The sequence below is a fragment of the Choristoneura fumiferana genome, chromosome 26 (assembly GCF_025370935.1).
Source record: "Choristoneura fumiferana chromosome 26, NRCan_CFum_1, whole genome shotgun sequence".
Lineage (NCBI taxonomy): Eukaryota > Metazoa > Arthropoda > Insecta > Lepidoptera > Tortricidae > Choristoneura > Choristoneura fumiferana.
Window position 1 is genome coordinate 2774813 of NC_133497.1, and position 16043 is coordinate 2790855.

The following is a 16043-nucleotide window of genomic DNA, read 5'->3' on the forward strand; positions in this document are numbered from 1 at the left end:
TTTTCTCGTTAGAGAGAGCTAAAAGCATTTTTGCTTTTAACTTTTTTGGACATAAACTCTGATACAGACTGAAAATGAAAATGGGAGCTCCATTTAAAAATGCAGTTGCAGAACATTTTCCTATTGCCAGAATAATTTTCAAATAGCCTATACGGCGTCCCACTGTCGGGCAAAGGTCTCCCCTTTCCCGTTCCAATCGTCTCTGGCTTCGGCAAAATGTTGCCAGTCCGGCTGGAATCGCTCCAAATCGTCCCGCCACCTTCTTTTAGGCCTACTTTTGCTCCGGCGCCCGTCGCTGGGAACCCAATCAGTGGTGATTTTGCCCCATAGATCCTGATGCATCCAGCAGACATGACCTGCCTAGTTTTACTTGAGTCACTTATTTTTTCGTCGGTCTTTCCATCTGTCTGTCAAGACCTTTTTTCTCAAATACCACCACACAACCACAGGAGACGTGTGTTCAAATCCCGTATCGAAAAATATTTTTGCTTATTTTGCCCTCTAATTAATTTTTTGTGAAATCTTGTTAATATTTTTGTGCTGAGGACAGGTTTTGAAATTTCTCAGAACCTGAATAGCTTCATATAAAAAAAATGATATTATTAACTTACCACTTTCAGGCATGTTCTAATTTCTGAAACAAAAAAAATATTATAAGTAGGTTAATAAAAAATACAGACTATTTATATTTTGTTTATTCTTAGATAATGTTACAACGAAAAAAAAGAACAAATGAGAGTCGGATTCGCGCACCGATGGTTTCGCCAGAAAAGTAGTTTTTTTTTCAGTCGGGACTATCAACATTAGTTATTTCTTTTAACATATTTTATGTTCTAAAACATAACTTTAATAATAATAATCAACCGTTTAATTCAGGCAACATGGCCCATACAATAAATAACTTACAGACTAACATACATATTGATATTATAAATAAAAACAAAATTAGATTAATTTCATTCGGTTTCTAGATTGGTGCAGATCGACATCTAGTAATGGATCCCGTAGGTACAGTCGAATGCAAAAATATATATACAGCTATAGCGTCAAAATATGTATACATATTTTATATCGGCCGCCAATCCTAAAATCCGCCAGATCACAAAATTCCTAGGCATATCGTGAAATGGCGCCATTTCATGATATACTACCTAAACATGTGCCTGAGATACAATACGGCATATCGATTAGAGCAATGCATTCGTAGATATTCCTCGGGCACATCGTTAAAAATGTAGGTACGACGAGAGTAGCGAGGAGTGGTTAGTATGAATTATGACCACAACGCACGAGCCAAGCGAGCGAAGCGAGCGTGCCGCGGTAGCTGCTGGCGAAGTGCCAGAACCGATATGGCGGCGTTTCATGATATACCTAGGAATTTCATGATCTGTCCAAACGTTACTAGGCAAATCGTTAAATTCAAATTCAAAATATTTATTTCAAAATATTTATTGCATGTTCATGAGTTATTACAAAGATGTTAAATAAGTATATTATTTAGTTAATAGTATGCCTGCCTTGGAGAGACCTGCAATAGTCTATTTAATCCATTACTAAATTGTAATCCATTGGTAAACGGTGAGTTTTGAACGATATGGCGGATGTCCCTTAGCCAATTCATGAAATGGCGCCATTTCACGATATGCCTAGGAATTTTCGTGATCACCGGATTTTACTATCGGCCGTATGTATCATATACATCGACCTTATTATATGTTTAGTGACATATAGGTGTAGGTATAGATATTTCTGTCGTCATGTGAACGTATTATTTTGTGCCTTTTTTTTTTTATTCGACTGGATGGCAAACGAGCAAGTGGGTCACCTGATGGTAAGAGATTACCACCGCCCATAGACACCTGCAACACCAGGGGGATTGCAGATGCGTTGTCAACCTAGAGGCCTAAGATGGGATACCTCAAGTGCCAGTAATTTCACCGGCTGTCTTACTCTCCACGCCGAAACACAACAATGCAAGCACTGAAGTTTGTGTTTCTTAGCGGTAAACTTGCCTTAACTTGAAATTTCCCTTAAATTAACTATTACAATGACTTAAAATTAAGTTAGTAAAGTTTCGTAGACCTCTACGTCGCTACGTAGAGGTTCTACGAACTTCAATGTTGATTTAAATCTTAATGGTCCCGTTTAGCTTTGCATGACTTTGCTTGCCGAGTTTGTAGTAATAGAGTAATGCCATACTCAGAAACATTGATTAACATGTTAGGGAAATGAAAGTATTAAGACTCACTCATATTTAATGAAAATTTCATTAGATATTTAGTGAGTCTCATTTAGTGATTCCATGACCCTTTTTATCAGCCACGTGAGGTGTCAAGCTGAAAACAATATGAATATATAGGTAGTACCTGAGTAGGCAAAGACTACATTCTTCCACTTGCTACGATCCTGGCATACAACTCTCGCTTCCTCTACGTTCATCAATCTTTTCATGCATGCACATCGGTTCAGAGTACTCCTGACCCGACCTTTCTTCAGAACGTCGTCGATTTGATCGTAGCTCGTCTAGGCCTTTCTTTTCCAACGTTCCCATTCACTTCATCCATCATTTAGTTCCGAAGGAATGTGACGTCTGTCGACGAAACATAAATGTCGCTAGTGCTGCTAGCGTAGTAGAAATAAGTAACCTGAGATATGTATGCATAGGAAAAATTCGTGTCTAGATTCCTGTCCAGCAGTGTGTAGGGGTTATAGCACGCAGCACGGATTGCTGAGGACCTAGGTTCGATTCCCAATGCTGGTCTCTTTTTCTGGTTTTTCTGTGCATCCATGTCTCAGTTTGTATTTTCGATATGATTTCACGGGATACCCGTAAAAGTAACAAATTAGGAGTTGAAATAAAAAACACACGACTCCAAAAAAGCAATCATAATTTGATTGCTTAGTAGCGACATCTCTTGTCTAGGTGAGCGGTTAGTTCCGAAAGAATGTGACGTCTGACGACGAAACATAGATGTCGCTAGTGCTGTTGCTTAAGTAGCGTAGTAGAAATAAGTAATCTGAGATATGTATGCACAGGAAAAAAAACGCAGCACGTATTGCTAAGGACCTGGGTTCGATTCCCAGTGCTGGTCTCTTTTCTGGTTTTTCCATTCACGTTAGTCTGATAGATCTGCCTAGTCAATCTGTTTTCATTGAACAACACACACACCAAACAGCACAGCAGACAGCAGGATTTTGACATTTACTCGTTCAATACATTCATTATCCTTTTGTGCAATCAATTCTTTTTGGAGCTGTGTGTGTCATTCACTTCAACGTGGCACTACCTATACTCAAGTCTGCTGCCACTTGCTCGAAGTGGGCCGAATTTAAACTAATGCGTTTGTGCGGTCTGGACTTCCCCGCTCTGTTTAAGTGAAATCCCGCTATTAAATGGCTGAATCAGTTCACATTGAGTTCCCATAAACCTATTCGGAAGGCTTTCATGGGTGTTTTAACAGCGATTTAACTATTCCATAAATTTAACTGGTCGCTAAGCCTCTACTTTATTAAGGGTTAAGCTATTTCTAATGCGAGAGAAGCCGCGGCCAACTTGCAGTAAACAAATAACGCTTGTGCGCCTAGAGGATGGATCACGAATCAGTAATAGTAGATTGATAACCAAGGGTGGAAAGTGACCCATTTCACCCGAGATATTTCTGGCACTCGAACGAAGTGAGAGCGCCAATAATTTAAAGGGGAAATGGGTATTTCACCCGAGTTAGACACTCTACTTTTCATTTCGACTGTGAGGAAAGTAAAATACTACAACAAAATTAGAATAATAATAAATTGAATTTACTTATATCCAACCTCCAACGGTACCTTTTCGACTGGCCACTTGCCACGGCCGACTATATAAAAAAATCGAGGAGGATCAAGGAGCTTATATACGAAACTGGAGGTTGAACGCCGAACGAAGAAGTTTGACCTTTATTACTTATTTATATAATCCATCTCTTTCTTTCACATTTCAAGAATGACTTTCATCTCTTTCTTAACCTAGCTAAAGAAAGAGATGGAATATGTTCGTGATGCAATAAAGATCAAATTTCTTGTTTCAAACGGATGTTCAGCGTTCAACCTCCAGTGTTGTATATAAGCTCCTGGTGTACTGCTGGCGTATGTCGCCAAATTTCACTTAGCAACCTCTTTCGCCAAAGTTTCATTTGGCAGCAATTCGTTGGCATCTTTACTCCGCATGATTACGCAATATTTTATATTGCAAACATTTACATCACACTTTTATGTGGCAAATAATTATGTAGCAATGATTGCTAAGGCGAATAACAAATTGTCAAATAAACATCCAATTTTTATATTCAAAGTTTTTACTTCAAATTTTGTGCGAGCGAGCAACGGCTCGGAGCAAAGCGACTTAAGTTTAGGTCAGAAGGCTAAGGCGGGAGCTAAGCGGAGCGCAGCTCCCGCCTAAGCCTTCGATGTTAGATAGGCAGCCAGGATAACGCCACTAGGAAGTTAGGTGAAGACCATTCACTATGTTGCTAAGTTTAAGGTATGCCAATCAATACATTTGACCAAATATAAAACTCTTAAAAAAATCCCAGGTAATAATTTACATAATAATAATTTATCAAAGAAGTTGGAAATGATATCAGTGCGAAATGTTGAGAAATTGAAATTTCGCCTAAATAAAAATATGGGATCGAGAATAAACAATAAATCGAATCATTAGTAACCAAGCTCCTTGGTCACGACGTGCATCTGGATGGCCATGCCGAAACGTGAAAAAAAAGTGTCATTGACGTAACTCAATTGTCTTCGACTCCGTGGCTAATCGAAACATAAAAAAAAATTCCACCCTAGAGATGAAAACGCAATTTTCCACCCGGCTATACAACAGGAGAGATGAAAAAATAAAACCTGTCGAGATAAACTCGATTACAATCTTAAATTATATATTTATTTCACTACGATACATAAAAACATAATATCATTACATAAAACATAGACCAGCATACTTACAATAATTTTATTGTAACAAATAAATAAAAGACCAAGGTAACTCTCATGCCATTACACTTCAAAAAACAGTCTTAAAGCTTACGCTTAAAGTACAAAATTAGAAGTAAATGGCGCGTAAATATGACTTTTTAGTAGCAAATTAACTTTTGAAATTCTTAAAGTGCCTTACAGCGCCTTGGAACAACAATTAACTCAATAACTTCAAGTTTTGGAAACTTTGACGGTACAAAGGGGGTATTTAGGTCAATACATACTTGTACATTTAGTAAACGTTTAGTTACAGTTGGTAAACGGAACCATCGACAGATTATAATGAGTTTGCAACTCAGAAGTGCTCTGAAAGTTAGAAATATCTTCACTTAGAGGCTGTTTCACCATCCATTGATTAGTGTTAACTGACGGTTAAATGTGTTAGTTAACACTAATCCAGTTAATAATAGAAGCCGTGGTGGTCTAGTGGTTTGAGAAGCCGTGGTGGGAATTACATTTGAAATTTACCACGAGCTTTGCGGTGAAGGAAAACATCGTGAGGAAACCTGCACAAACCTGCGAAGCGATTCAATGGTGCGTGCGAAGTTCCCAATCCGCACTTGGCCCGCGTGGGAACTATGGCCCAAGCCCTCTTGTTATAAGAGGAGGCCTGTGCCCAGCAGTGGGACGTATATAGGCTGGGATGATGATGATGATAGTAATTGGATTAAGATAAAAAACTGATATATATGCATTTAATAGGTATTAAAAAAAGTGAACCAATAAATTTGAGAGAGAGAGAGAGAGAGAGAGAGAGAGAGAGAAACATTTATTTACACACATTCGATACACATAAAAATACATTAGATGGAGAGAAAAAAATAATAATAATAACATCGAATAGTATAAAGTGGACCCCACTATATTTGGGAAGCTCTTAGTAAGAAAAACTGTTGTCACTTCAAAGCTCAATACATCATAAACGGCTAAACCGATTTTGATGAAACACATCTAAGAACTACCACTAGAAAACCTGATTTTTTGCAGGTGGCCTAGGACCTTGTGCAAGGTCACCATCTTGCTCGCTAATCCTGCCGTGAAGCAGCAGTGCTTGCACTGCTGTGTTTCGACGTGGAGAGTAAGACAGACGGTGAAATAACTGGCACTTGAGGTATCCCATCTTAGGCTCTAGGTTGGCAAACGCGTCTTCAATACCCCTGGTGTTGACCCACTTGCTCGTTTGCCATCCAGTCGCATAAAAAAAAACAAATAAAAAAACCGCATTTAAATCGGTCCACCTGTTTAAAAGCTACGGTGCCACAGACAAACACACAGACACACATAGCGGTCAAACTTATAACACCCCTCTTAATAATAAAATTTTGATAACTTGTCACAAGTGCGGGTAGTTGAAACTACGTATGCCGGTATAGGTAGTGCCACCAGAGTTGAAGTCACGCACACAAGAACATGTCAAGAGTAATGACCGTTTTTTGAGATATTGAACATTGAAGTGACAAAATCGGGGATTTTCCAACTTGTTGTTGGCTAGTATATGTTATCAGTTCTTCATGTACTGTGTGTGTAATCATTCACTTCAACTCTCGTGGCACTACCTAATACTCAGCCTATAATATTGTTTAGGTTTTCGACTAATTTTTCCGATTATAAGTTCGGTTTAGTTTAATCCAATTAATATCAGTCATTTCTATTTTAATCGCCCACGTCATTGGCTTCTACCACAAAGTACTTATTGACTGGAGTTGACTTTAGTTCATTAAATAAATAAATGTCATGGGTCACTTGACACCAATTGACCTAGTCCCTAAGTAAGCAAAGTTTGTACAATGGATACTAGGCAACGGATAAACAGACAGATAGATGCATACTTAAATAATTAGTATTTCGTATGAGCTTGCTTTCGGAATCCAAATGCTTAGTGGTTACTTGACTTGAAATGACCTTGTATATTTCAGAAACAATTTTTTATTTATTTATGACGGTGGAAGCATTCTACACTTCCACTGAACGTAGATGTAGTTACATGTTAAGTTTTAGTTTTGTAACTACGGAACTCCATACATATTATATTTATTGTTCTTTTCATGTAATTTTTTCTTTAATTTTATACTGTAGCTTTTAAGTATTTTATATGTAAATTTTTTTATTTCGTAAAAATTTTCTGCCAAGTTTCTTGCGGCGCATTCTTCTTAGCAATGATGGTATTTTCAAAAGCGCTGGTAGTTTAAAAAATGACTTGTAAAATTGCCCATTGCGGCCTATTTATTGAATAAAATGATTTTTAATTTTGTTTTTTTGTATACAAATATCTACTCCGACCGGGGATTGAACTTGGGACCTCAAGCTTCGTAGTCTGGTTCTCTACCACTGAGGTATCCGGCCGTCAGCCATATTGCACTTAGTGTTAACTGTATTCCGTTTAATTAATTATTATGTTATTGAATTATTGTGACTTAACAATAAATCAATTATTTTTATTATATTTTTTTCCTTTGACTTTAAAAAAGGCGGTAGTTTGAAAAAAAACAGAACAAAACTGACATCTGCGCTGTCTCAGCTGGAACGAGACGTACAAGTAAATAATCGTAGCATAAAATAAAAATGTTTTGAGTACTTAATTTAATTGGTGGTATGAGACCAAAAATTTATGTAGCATGAAGATTGGATTTAGAGAATGTTTATATTTACATAGAGAACAAAATCCTATTTCATTAATAAATTAACAAATTACTTTAGTGTTTAACAAATAATTAACAACTCCTAAAAGAAATATTTACTTGACTAACTAATATTATAAAAAAACTATTACAAAACTAAAACTAAATACAAACTTAACTAAAACTACAAATTAAAAATGTCGTCAAGATTTTCTGCCTCAGGCATTGACCCCAAGACACTGGCCGCATTACCTTTCTGAACTGTTATTCCTACTTCATTGTATTTTTTCAAGAATGTTTTTGGATATATCACACATTTAATCTTTTTTTGCACGTAATGATGCAAAATGTTTGTTGGTAAAATTATTAGATCCCTACAAACTAAAATCTAAAAAAAATCATCAAAAAGTGCCACCGTCATATTTTTCGACAGAAGAGAAAGCGCGTGTTCACCTCCTGACGTTAAGTGCTTGAAGCTTCCATACATAGCACTAATTAAGCGTAATGAAACGACAAAATTTTATCACAAATTGCTTTATAAGTCATGTAAATTGACGAATTACAACTTTGACTAGGTACTTAAGAAATTTGAATAAATTTAATTTAGGTCAACGCGGCAACGTTGCCGAGAACTTTTATGTGGACGATAATGTTGTTTATACAGGAAGTCTACCAATTTATGTATAATAAAGAGAAGACCTGACTCTTTGTCTTATCAACGCCCAGCATAAGGCTGCGTTTCCACCTCATTCATGAACCAAAAACTTTTCATTTCATCATCCTCGTTCAGCACAACTCTAGTGGAAACAGCTGAGCGGAGCGGGGATAGTAGTCTAGCATCAGGTAGCATGGTGAAAGATTTTGTTGCTCTGAGGATGAAGTCTGATTGAGTTCGAACAGGTCATTGCGATGTGGTGGTGGTGGGTTTTTTTTTTTTTTTTTTTTCGACTGGATGGCAAACGAGCAAGTGGGTCTCCTGATGGTAAGAGTTCACCCCCGCCCATAAACACCTGCAACACCAGGGGTATTGCAGATGCGTTGCCAACCTAGAGGCCTAAGATGGGATACCTCAAGTGCCAGTAATTTCACCGGCTGTCTTACTCTCCACGCCGAAACACAACAGTGCAAGCACTGCTGCTTCACGGCAGGATTAGCGAGCAAGATGGTGGTAGCAATCCGGGCGGACCTTGCACAAGGTCCTACCACCTGGTTTGTGGGTTTTGTATGTGTTCTTATACGTTATGTCAATCCAATTTATGGAAAGTGTAAACAAACCGATTACATCAAATTTTATACCCACTGGATCGAATCAATAACTCATTTATCTATAATTCGCGTCTTTTAACTAGACGTTTAATCACTTTTTTCACCAAAATTCACTTGATTTCAATATTTAATTTTCATTTGAGAAATCTTCGTCAAAATCTGACGTTATTTCTTGAATGAAACTCGTGTAGTAGCATAGACTAGCGTAGAGATGGTGGAAAATTTGACATTTTAAAAATCGATTAAATAAGCGGTTATTATTTATTTACAGCTTTTGTAATTGAATTGAACAGTCTTCGGAATTAAATCAAGTATTGTAAATAATAAAATTAATAATTTAATCAATTTACTGAACAGATTAATTATTTTGCAATAGGTTCTAGGGTTTTCATATCATTAAATAATAATAATAAATAAATAAATATCACGGGACAATTCACACCAATTGACCTAGTCCCAAAGTAAGCTTAGCAAAGCTTGTGTTATGGGTACTAAGCAACGGATAAATATAATTATATAGATAGATACATACTTAAATACATAGTAAACACCCAAGACCCCAGAATAAACATTCGTATTTTTCATACAAATATCTGCCCCGACACGGGAATCGAACCCGGGACCTCAAGCTCAAGCATTGAATGCCAGTGGTCGGATAAATGGCGTCTTTATTTACCTTTTCTATAAATTGGATTGACATAACACAGTGTGGAGGCCGAGTAGCACGAACACACATTATTTTCTTGCACAGATATAGTTATCAACGACGCGGGTGAGCAAAGTTATAGTTTTTAGCTCATTGTTATGGTCCTCCGCGAAGTAACGCCTGAATCAATAAATTATTTAGAACTCAGTCACCCACCTATCTAATACCATAGTATTTAATAGCATAAAAGCTTAGAAACTCTCACACGTGCCATTGTGTATCTAATCTACGCATAGCATCGTCAAAGCTGATAGTATATCGGTAATTTTATCGATCCCATCAAATATTTAATGAGCCGTAACCCAATTACAGCTAAAGCGTCATTTACGGTCATACATACATACATACATAAGTTTTACTATGATACAAACTACGAATTATTTGCTAATAAGGCCAGCGCATTCTTTGAAAAAGTTGTAAGTTTTTTAAATTCGCTAACTTAAATGAAAGTTAATGCATATAACTCACGTCTTAAATCGAGTTAATTCGTTGGTCTTCCTCTAGGAGCAACGCTACTTGGCGGCTGCTGCAACACGCGCACTGCCCTGCTCGCGCGACGATCAAGCAGTCATTAATGTGAATTAACTATTTGATTTAATTAAATTTGTAGATATTTTCATTTGTTATATTCTCATCAGAACTTTTCGGCCCCGATGGCAATCTGTTCTCCGTGCTATTGGCCTGCCCATTTCCACTTGAACGAGCTAATTCGCTTGGCTATGTCGGTGACCCTTGTTCTTCTCTGATCTCCTCATTTCTGATTCGATCCCGTAGTGAAACCCCGAGCATCTCTCTCCATAGCTCGTTGAGCAAGAGCCTATTTATAAGGCCTATAGTGAAGCACCGAGGCTTAGAGTCACGCAACGAGCTATAAAGACTTATGCTTGGTGTAAGCGCTGGGTGTCGGTGCTGATCTGCTGATGTTAGGCGGCAAAGTAGAGACAACACTTCATCTCGTATTGATGAACTTTAGGGGAGCTTGACATGCAGGTGTTAGCGACAGCGGCTAGAGGTCAACTGAAGTGCATTTTGAATGCGAAACTAATGCTTGCGCCTTGGTCACACACACATGCACGTTACCCGTACGTTACATCGTTTATTAAACTAACACATTCAAAGCAAAGAAATGGAGCACATAATACAGGTAAGTACGTTTTATAATACATAGTTTTCATGCATTCTTACATAACAAATCATTTTAGACTCCATTTTTCAGGTGCAGAGCGGCGTCGTCTACACTTGGAGTTTCTTTGCGCAATAGAATCCGGAATGCGGAATTTCCTCAAAGAACTAAAAAGTCATCGACATAACTGTAAAAAAATACAAGTAGAAGTGGCAATAGTCGGGCTTGAAGGACAGAACCGTTGGGGGAGGAGTCTTTGAGTGACCACGACCCGTAAGACGAAGCGTTGTCAGGCCTCCCAATAGGTGGACTGACGACATTGTGAGAGTTATGGGCACCTGGTGGATGCAAGTGGCGAGTTGTCGTTCATTGTGGCGTTCTAAGGGGAAGCCGCAAATACGAGAATCTGGCAAACAATTTCAATTTTGCGGCCTTTGCTTTGAAACGCTTGGTCCGTGGGGTTTCGAAGCAAAAACACTACTTACATCCGACTAATCCGACTAATATTATAACCTGGATTAAAACATAGGATACTTTTTATCTCGATGTTCCCACGGGATAGGGATAAAGTCTTGAACTAATAACCACTGGGCTTAGAGTCTTGAAATTTGGTATGTAGATATCTGGACATCTGGAATAATCCACAGGCTACTATTCACCTCGATATTCCCACGGGATAGGGATAAAATCTCGAAACAACAACCGCTGGGCTTAGAGTCATGGAATTTGCCATGGGTGTTTTAATTTAACGTCAATGAAAACCACGATGTAATTTTAGGGAATTCCCACGAGAATTTAATAAAATCCCGGAATTTCAATTCAACTGCTGTATCCAATTATTCACGCGTGCGAAGCCGCGGGTAAACGCTAGTTTTTAAAGAAGAAACTTGCCCGTTCCACTGGCGACCATAGGGCTGGCTCTTTCGGTCAACGTATTGGCATTGCCATACAACGAGGAAACGCAGATAGCCTTGGGATTGTGGGGTTCAGCAGTGGACGTCTTCCTGATGATGATGATGATGATGATAGTGAAGCACCACGGTACTAAGTTAAACCTAAAAATGTTTTCTTTTGCGACGCGGGACCGTAAAAGCTAAATTCCATTACTCCTTCCCCTTTTTTCTCCGATATTTACCTTTTTAGGTGCAAATATTTAGAATACCCAAGATTCAATAGAGATTTCAATTAGCTCAGTAGAGCGAGGAAGGTCTCTATGTAACAAGGGTTCATGGCGTACTCTGTGTAATCAAATTCTAACCTTGTGCCCCAATTTCAAAGTTAAATTTCAAACAAGCGATATATAAGTATGGCTAAGAAGATTTAAGCGAATCAGGATTCCGCATAGATGAGTTTTGAATGTGCTAATGAAATTGGACCTTATTGGGATTTGATAGAATTGAATTTTAACTGCCTTAGTGATTAAGCTCAAAGCCCTTTCAATCATTTTAACCAGATTAAAAATAAGTTTCAAAAGTCCTGGTGGCCTAGTGGTTTAACCTATGGTCTCTCAAGCAGAGGATCGTGGGTTCAACTCTGGCCTTTGAAATTTATCATGAGCTTTATGGTGAAAGAAAACATCGTGAGAAAAGCTGCACACGTCTGAGAAGAAATTCAATGGTAAGTATTTAAGTTCCCAGTCCGCACTGGGCCCGCGTGGGAAATACAGCCCAAGCCCTCTGATTCCGAAATGAGGCTTGTGCATCACAATGATGAAACAGATAACCCTAAAAATCACACCGATATCTAAAGAAAATTAACCAAATGTCACATCACGAATTCATTCGTGCAAAAAAGTACCTTATCCGACCCATTTAAGATTTATACTCCAATACCACAAAACAGGGCTTACTGCTTACGATTTATAACTCCACTCGTATCCAAGGACCGTAAGTCCATGAACTCTACCTTTAAAAATAGACTTTATGGTATACGATTTAAGGTTGATAATCTGAAAGGCCTGACGCGAGATTTAGTACTTTTTGTAGACGTCGTTAAAATAAATCGTCTTTTTTTCTCAGAGAAAATAGCTTTAACTGCCAGTCGATTTAGCCAGTTCAAATTATGTAGTACTTATTACTGGAGGTGGTCACACGAACTGTCAAAAAAGCGGCCAAGTGCGATTCGGATTTGTGCACCGACAGTTCTACAAATTGTAAATTATTATCCAGTAATTTATTGAATCAGGCGTTCTTTGCTGAGTTCCATATAAATGAACTGAAAACTCGCGGGTCTGCAAAGTAATACGGTATTTGACTATTTTGTATATGTTTATAAATTTCTCAAACAAAATATTTTATTAAACGTATAAAACAAAGCTAATTACAGAAAAACATACTTAATCAATACGGTGCTGTATACACTCAAATTTCCTGACCAGTATTAAAACTAAAGACATACTAAACAATGCCTGTTATCGAATAAAAAACTTTAAGTACCTAAGTTTACAAATAACAAAGTTATAAAGTTTTGAAATTCAACAATAGACAGAGAAGACATACTGCATGTATACACGCCAGTACCCGCATCTTGCTCATAGAGAAAAGCGTTTTGAGAAGGAGGTATAATAAGATTTTTAAAAAAATCACTATAAATCCATTTTCAACCGATTTAATTTTTTTCGCTAAACACTATCTGTTTATCTATATTTTCATAATAATATTAAGATATGGTAAAAGCAGGAGTTGTCAAATACCGTACATTGATAATATTCAGTGTTAGCAGAACCCTTACTCTAATCAAAATTTTAAATGGTCCTGCCATACATAAAAAAATAACATTTACTGAAATTTCCTATTGTTTGGGCTATAACAGATACATTAATACCAAATTTCAAGTTTCTGGGACAACTGTAAGTACCCTATTCGATTTCTCGGTTACCTGCAGAATTTTGCATAGAAACACCTTTTTTAATGACTGTACTCTAAAGTACTCGCAGCAGATTATCGTTGATTAAATATTTGTGTGTCTTTGTGAGTGTGGATAAATGTCTTCCTTTCTATTATCATGGTGGTCGCTTTAACGTGTTAAATAAAGGCAACTCCTGTGGTAGGTGCTCTTCGGTTCAAATAACAAAAAGGTAAGGGTCACATTTTCAAACGATTTTGAACGTCTTTTGAATATTAAGTGGAATTAAAACGACTTTCAAAATGAAAACTTTAAAAAGTTAAAACACCCTCTTGAGATTTTTAGTAAGAAACCATTTGCAGAATTTATGTACTACTTTCTTTATCACTAGTAGTCGGCTTCGCGCGCGTAAATCATTAGATCCAGCAGTTGAACTGAAATTCCTGGTTTTACAAAATTCCCGCGGGAATTCCCAAATTTACATCGTGGTCTTCACCCACATTACATTATAAACAACCATGCCAGATTTCATGACTAAGACCAGCAGTTCGTGGTTCGAAATTTTATCCCTATCCCATGAGAATATTGGAATAAAAAACCAAATCAAAACCCGTCCAGCTGTTTTTAACCCCCGAAGCAAAAAAGAGGTGTTTTTAAATTTGACCAGTATGTGTGGCTGTCTATCCGTCTGTGTGTCTCTGTGGCACCGTAGCTCTTAAGAGGGTAAACCTATTTGAATGCGTTTTTTTATTTGAAAGGTTTTAGCGATTGTTCTTAGACATTTTTCATCAAAATCGGTTCAGCCGTTTTTGAGATATTGAGCTTTGAAGTGACAAAGTCGGGGGGTTTCCAACTTTTAGTTACCTCTTCTTATTTAGGGTGATTTCTTAAAACCAGCTTTTATTAATCATAAGTAGTCATGGGATAAAAAGTCTCCTGGTGTAGAAATTATTTTTCTAAAGATATAACTTTATAGAATAGAATAGAATAGAAGACATTTATTCACATTCACAAAGACACACAAATACAACCAAGACTAAAAAACACAACAGCAAACACAAATAAAACAAAAAAAAAAGAAATACAAAAATTAAAATATATGATTTTGTGTGTCCTCGCAAAAGTGAAACGGCCGCTGACTCAGCATAATGGCATTTAAAAAAAAGTCTTTAATTATTTTTGAGGGAAAACAAGGAATTCTTACTTGAAAAAATATATTCTAAAAATTTGAAAACTTTCTCCGCTGTAGGTTTTATTGTAAAAATTCCATTCAACTGAAAATTCCCAGCCTCGACTATTGGTTAGGTTACCTATAGCTTGAACCACCAACTCACAAACTTTCGCATTTATTATCATCATCATCATCATCATCCCAGCCTATATACCTACGTCCCACTGCTGGGCACAGGCCTCCTCTCAGAACAAGAGGGCTTGGGCTATAGTTCCCACGCGGGCCAGTGCGGATTGGGAACTTCACACGCACCATTGAATTGCTTCGCAGGTTTGTGCAGGTTTCCTCACGATGTTTTCCTTCACCGCAAAGCTCGTGGTAAATTTCAAATGTAATTCCGCACATGAATTTGAAAAACTCAGAGGTGCGAGCCGGGGTTTGAACCCACGACCTCTGTTTGAGAGGCGATAGGTCAAACCACTAGGCCACCACGGCTTTTTATTATACGATACGATAAATAATGCAAATTTCAAAACTAGTATTGTTTAAATAGACCTACGTTAGCATATAATATCGATGGTGGAAGTCTCAATTGACGTAAGGAAGACAAAATGCTACTTTTTTCAGGAGAGCGAAAAGAAGTTTTTGGTAATTTTCAAACCCTCACAGCATTGTTAATGTTTAACTTAGCAGGACGTTATAATTACGTAAATCTTGAATTTTCTTGCTTTTCAACGTGAAACTATAGACATTTTCGTAAAAAAGCTTAATAAGAAAAAATAGCTGTCCTTACGCCCGTGTCATACGGGTGTCATAGCTCCCTTACACCTCATAAACTTGTAAATAAATAAATAATGTAGTAACCGATTTTTGGTCTTATAGGACATCATATATTTTATTTGCTACATATTTGGACGTAAGTTCCAGTAGTAAAATTTTAAAAAATTGTGAATTAACTCAAAGAACCACTTAATTTATTTAAAATAACGCGCAAAAGCCATATTTTTGCACGTCCCCTTAAAAATATGTAATTTGTAACATTTTCTTAAGTTTTAGTTTTAGTTTTAGTTTTTGCGAGGCATATTAGGACACCCAAGGATGTCTTTCCCTTCCAAACACCGGGTGTTTTATAGGGTTGATTGTAGTTGTGGTATTCCTATATCGGACGAAAAGAACAATAGCTGAAGAGGGTCAAGGAACACATTGCAGCTGTTAAAAATCGCCAGGTAATCAAGTCAGCCATAGCCGGCATTTGTTGGAGTCAGGGCCACAACCACTGATTGAGCTTTCACAATCCCA

At 37.4% G+C, this 16043-nt stretch overlaps 1 protein-coding gene across 1 annotated transcript in view; it reads right to left on the minus strand.

Moving 5' to 3' along the window:
* LOC141443095 (1-phosphatidylinositol 4,5-bisphosphate phosphodiesterase epsilon-1-like) overlaps positions 1-16043 on the minus strand; it is a 392276-nt gene that overhangs the window by 344551 nt on the left and 31682 nt on the right. Inside the window, 1 exon segment of the mRNA XM_074108307.1 lies at positions 612-634. The gene's annotated coding sequence lies outside the window, so the exon portion shown is untranslated.